We start from the raw sequence: 6156 nt of genomic DNA, 5'->3' as shown, positions 1-6156 counted from the left end.
CATTCTTAAGTGAAACTGGCATTACTTTTTTTTTCTTTTTTTATTGCAAGTGCCTGGCAGTGAGAGTATGACATCTCTAGCACGGTTTGGTTCCACTGCCTTAATTTGTGCTAAGGCAGCAGTCTAACCCAGATGGCTTTTGCAACATCACTGCAATGTCAACATAGTGACAAAGGCAAATAATGCCTTATTACTTTATATGAAAATGGCTGGCCCTGGCAAACCCCCTATAAGGGTCTCAGGGACCCCCGTGGGCCACACTTTGAGAATCACTAATCTAGAAGTGTACTCAGTCTTCAGATCTTAGCTGTCTCTCTGCACAGCCCTTTAGCTGTCCCCCAAGTCTGTTTTCTCCTTCTTCCTTTGTAATAGAACCCTCAGTTTTTAGCTGAGTTCATGGCTACCCCAATTTCAGTTATACTTCCCAGCCTCCCTTGCAGCTGGACATGGCCAAACGACTCAGTCTGGGTTAAGGGAGAGAACTGGAAGCGTAAGGCGTGTCCTTCAAGGGAGAGTGTGTGTGTTCTCCTTTGGGCAGGAATGCAGACATCCTTCCTGTTTACAGCCTGCCTACTTTTCTCATTTACATGACCTAGCAGGCTTCTGTAGGCTTTTAAGATTATAAGCCCTGATTTGGCCCAGTTCTCTCCACTCATTCTTATGTTCAACAAAAGCTCAGTGTCTAGCAGCCCAAGGAACTCTGCTGGGAGCCGGGGATGTGACGTTAAGTAAGTTAAATATGATCACCGCTCTAGCCTGTGACACCAACACTAAACATTGAATAATTCCATTACAACCGGACAGTTGCTACAAAGAGTGAAGCACACAGTGATGGGACAGCTTACCACGGGGAACCTTGTTTCCACTGGGAGGGCGAGAAAGTCTTCCACGGGAAGCATGTATTAGTAAGCACCGGGCTTTGATACAAGTGAAAGAAAATTCAGCATAACAGAGGCTGAAATGAGACTGAAGTTGATTTCTCATCTGAAAGAAGCCTGGAGGTGGGTGGTCCAGAGGGGAGGGAGGGGAGATGCCAGCACACCTAACCCTGTTTGTATCTTGTTGCTCTGCCATCCTCATCCTCTGAACGACCCCGCCTCATAGTCGGAGAAGGTTGCTCAGGTCCCTTTATGAGAAGATCTCCCCGGACCCTGTGCTGCTTCCCCCTTGGAAGCCCTTGTCCAAGAGTAATAATGAAGAAATTACTGTTTAGTGTCTGTCTCACAGGCTACAGTGGTGACCACATCTGTCTTACTTAGCACCCAGCAGAGTGCCTGGGGCTTGCTAGATGTTAATACTTGTTGCACACTTTTTAAAAAATATTAAATTCTATTGATATGAAATTTGTGGTGATAAAATAGACATACCATAAAACTTACAATTTTCACCTTTTCTTTTTTTTTTAGTTTAAGAGACATGGACTTAATGGGGACACATTTGCTCCATTTTAACCCTTTTTAAGTGTGTGGATCTGTGTTACTGTACAACTGTCACAACCATCCATCTCCAGAACTTTTTCATCTTCCCCAACCAAAACTGTCCCCCTCAAACACTAACTCCCTATTTCCTCCTCCCCCCAGCCCCTGATCACTGAGTACTTTTTGAATGAATGATTGGAGAGAGACTGGAGCCAAGGCCACAGACTGCAATGCCTAGAGGGGCCTGCTAGGTAACAGAGATGAGAAAAGCATGCTGGCAGGAAACAACAGGGAGAGGTGGGGACCAAGGTAAACAGAGTCCCTGAGGGTAGATCTACTGAAGGCAGCCTCTGCCCACACAGCTCCAGCTGGGCCGAAGGCTCAGGCTGCATCAGAACGTGAACCTGGAGTGGCCAGCTTGGCCAAAATTTCAAGAGAAGATGGAAAGGCAGACATTTATGTAATATCTCCTAATTAAATTTTTGTTTTATTCTAACACTGTGTAAAAGTGGGGAGGGTATAGCTCAGTGCTTAGCATACACCGGGTCATGGGCTTGATCCCCAGTACCTCCGTTAAATAAAAAATAATAATGATAATAAAATAAGTAAATTTACCCCCTCCCCTCATAAAATGAACCATACCCTACAAAACCCCCAAAATAACATTGGATATGAGGTGGGAAGCCCCACAAAAAAGGCCGGCAGGGCCACTATTCTCCTGCCAGCACCATCCGGTTTCCTGGCCCAGAGGCTCTATCTCACTTTTTGCCTCTGAAACGGCTTATTTCTAGGAAAGTGGAACTTACCCCTAAAATTTTATTGGTTCCCTGAGCTCACTCCTGATTGGTTATTTCCTTCACTCCTGATTGGTCCATTTCCCTAACTTCTGATTGGTCCATTTGTAGTACTTTATTTGCATGGAGCTCACTCCTGATTGGTTATTTCTCTCCCTCTTGATTGGTCCATTTCTACAAAGCTTGTTCCTAATTAGTCAACTTTTGTTATACCTTATTTGCATACAATGTTGCAAAGTGTAAACTGGCAGCCTATAAAAGCCTGTGTAAACCTACAGATGGAGTCCAGAGCTTGGAGTGTTAACTTAACTTCTGTAGGCCCTGTGGCGTAAGAAACCTGAGTTCTCCAACTCTCGGGAGGCTGCTTGGTCTCTCACCCGGATGCAAGTTGCTGTCACAACTGAACTGTAACACCGAGCTTTTCCACTGAGCTATAACACGTTTTTCTACAACATTTCAATCACACAAAGCATTTCAAGGGTTGGATAGAACTCAGGACCTACTGGTTGGTAACAGGTGGACTGTGTGATGCCACCCAGCTTTTGGGTCTGTTGCCTGTGGCTGCCTGTGAAGACGAGTTCCCAGGAGTCAATGTCCCAGGAACCCGGCTCTCCCTCTGGGGTGTTCAAACAGGAAAAGAGGAAGAGATGGCAAGTTTATATTTAACACTTAGTACTGTTGTGTGCTTTATATGGTTGTGTCTTTAATTTGCACAACAATGATCAGACATAAGAATTGTTTTTCAGACCATACAGATGAGGAAACTGAGGCTTGAAGCGTTTCAGAGAGTTGCTAACAGTCGCAAAGCTAGTAACCATAAATGATGGAACTGGGATTTGGCCCTTCCTGCTTTGTCCCCAATCCCTGGAAGATCCCTCTCATCCTACTGCCTCTCCTCTGCATTAAGAAAGGCCAGGCAGGGAGGGTAACGGCTCAGTGGTAGAGCGCACAGTTAGCAAGCACTAAGTCCTGGGTTCAATCCCCAATACTTCCACCAAAAAAAAAAAAAAAAAAAAAAGGAAGGAAGGAAGAAAGAAAGAAATGCCAGGTGGAGGGGGAAAGGGCAAGAAAGGGTAGGGGATTAAGAGAAACTACTATGTATAAAATAAGCAACAAGAATATGTTGTACAACCCAGGGAAATACAGCCATTGTTTCATAATAGCTTTAAATGGAGTATAATCTATAAAAATACTGAATCATTCTGCTTTACACCTGAGACTAATATAATACTGTAAATCAACCATACTTCAATTAAAAAAAAAGGCCAGGATGAGGTGAATGGAAGTCTTTTCCCACAGCAGTGGAGAGGGTATGAGGTCAACAAGCTCATCCAGGGCCTCTGAGCCTCAGCATCGCCACGATCCCTCACATGTCTAGAGAGATTTTCCATTTTCAAAGCACTTTCACATACATTAGCGCATGCCAAACCTTTTCAGTAGGTACTACTATCCTCATTTTGCAGAAGAGAAACTGAAGTTAAGCTATCTGCCCCATCATATGACTGTTGGCATGGAGCCTGGGGATTTCCAGAAGTCTCCTGGTTCCTGATAAATAGCTATTTTTGCTGCATGTATTCTATGTCCAAGCTGGGATGTGGGGCGAGGAGGCCAGGAAGGGAGAAAGAGATGGAGGCTGAGGGAATCCAGCCTCAGGGCAGGGCTACTGGGGAAGCGGTAAGGCTGCCTGAGGAGCAGGGAAGTTGGAGGCCCCAGGTGCGGTCCTGTGGTGACCTCCTTACCAGAACATCTGCAGCTGCACTGATACCCTCTGCAAAGGGGGTGGGGGCAGGGCTCAGAGATGGAGGCCATGGGGGAAGGGCCACACGGACTGTTCTCTGGGAAGCAGAGTCTTGCCAGGCTGACCCACCTCCACCCCGGCCACATCCCCTCTGGCCCCAGGACCACTTTCTGCATCTCTCAGAGGATGGTTCCTAGACCTCCCGCCCCATGGGAGGTATGAGCAGGCAAATTTCAGAGCCCAGCCTGGGCTCAGCCAGCTGGCACCTGCAGCCCCTTGGAGAAACTGTCAGCCACAGAGTGGAACAGATAGAACTCATCCTCACCCCAGCCTCATTCCCTTCAAAGGGTGAACTCCATCTTGGGGTGGGCCCGAGCAGGGAAACCTAAGCTCTTCGTTCATCTCCTTAGTGGGAGGTGTAGCAGCCGGGGCCCAGGCCTGAGCCCTCATATCTCTGGCAGGTGGGGCTGGGAGCTTTCTGGGGCTGCCCTGACCCGTGGAGATGAGACCAAATCAGGGATGGGGGACACACTGGCAAATGTGACCACAGGTCTGAATGAGCACAGCATGGCCTCTTGCCTGACACACTTGACTTGGCAAAGCTCTGGACTTCATTTGGCTTCCAGAACTTCTGGATGGCAGACATGGAGGAGGCTGTCAGGTTCATGGCAGGGCTGGGGGTGAAGGTACTCAGAGAGGCCTCTTCCGCTCTTGGCCTAGTTCTCTCTCAGGCACTGTTCCCCACTCTGATGGCCTGATGGTGCCAGACAGCCCTCAATGATCCCTGCCTCCTTCAGTTTACGCCCGTGTGTTATCCCTTCCTACCGAGTGGTCTCTGCGACCAACAGAACAGGACAGACAGAAGGGATAGAATGTCACTCTCCAAATGAGTTTATAAAGACCTGCTCTGTCGTGAGCGGCCCTATGAAGAGGTCCATGTTGGGAGGGACTACGTCTCAGGCCAGCAGCCACTTGAGGGAGTCTTCTTGGAACCAGATCCTCCAGCGCAGCCAAGCCTCCCGATGACTACAACCCTGGCTCGTATCTTGGCAGCCACCCTAAAAGAGACCTGCACCAGAATTACTCAGCCAGGCTGCTCCCAGATTCCTGAACTTGTGAGATAATATGTTTATTGTTTTCAATCACGAGTTTTGTGATTTGCTATGTGTCAGTGGACAACTAGCACACCTCCTTCCTTTTTAACAAGGGCCTAAGATGATTCTGCCCACAGCCCCCACTAGCTCCCTGCAGATAAACTTGGGGTTACAGGATGAATTAACCTAGCTCCCTGGAAGGCCCTAAGAAGACAGGAAAAGGGCTGGAGGTTATCTTGCTGGTTGGGGAGGGGGCTTGGGAGAAGAGGGGCAGGAGCAGGAATGTGTCACCCTGCTAGGAGAGACCCCACAGAGAAGAGGGTAAGATGAATCAAAGGAGCGCTGTATACACAAGCCCCCTGCCCCCTCTTCCTTCCGCCCTCTGCTTTCCTCTTCCTTAGTGGGTGGAGGAACAGGTGGCCCTTCGCTCTGCCTGTCCCCTCCCTGTCCCCTTTGTGCAGGAGCGAGGGGAAGTCCCTGCACAAAGCCAATGACTCCTCAGTAATTCCTCTCACAAGCCCAAAGGGCAGCGGGTGTTACTTAGCAGAGAGGAAAAACGCCACCCACAGAAATTTCCAGGAAACCCCAGCACCATTGGAACCTGGTGGAGAGCAGGGCTGTGGGCAGAGCCCAGGAGTCCCCTCAGCAGCGCCCCAAGCCCACGGCACAGTGTGGGATGCTGCTCCGGTGGCTTCGCAAAGGGAACTCAGGCCTCACCTTACAGTGTGACTATCCCTGGCCAGCTCCTTTCTGTGCCACTGCGTCCCTGCCTGTGACAAGGCAAGGGCCACCACCCTCCTGAGGCTGGGAAACTCAGATGGCCTTAAACGGTTCATTATTCAGGCTTCAGAGGGCGCCACTCCCCACTTGGGCTCTGCACAAATTAGATTCCCTGTTCCCTGTCCTCTGTCCCCAAATCTCTGGCCATTGTGTCTCCATGGGGCGGGTCCTCAGCTCCATGGTTTGTGCCTGTGTCCCCACGCACACAGGCTCGGTGGGACAGCAGCAGGGCCTTTGCCACAGCACGTCTGTGCACCACATGCCTCCTGCTCCTGCAGGCCAGCTCCCCCACTTGTGACGTGTTCTCCTTTCTGTCCAGGGTGACAGCGTCC

Source organism: Camelus bactrianus, chromosome 34, assembly GCF_048773025.1.
Source record: "Camelus bactrianus isolate YW-2024 breed Bactrian camel chromosome 34, ASM4877302v1, whole genome shotgun sequence".
Classification (NCBI taxonomy): domain Eukaryota; kingdom Metazoa; phylum Chordata; class Mammalia; order Artiodactyla; family Camelidae; genus Camelus; species Camelus bactrianus.
The sequence above is the reverse complement of the archived record's forward strand: the minus strand, read 5'-3'. Positions refer to the sequence as shown.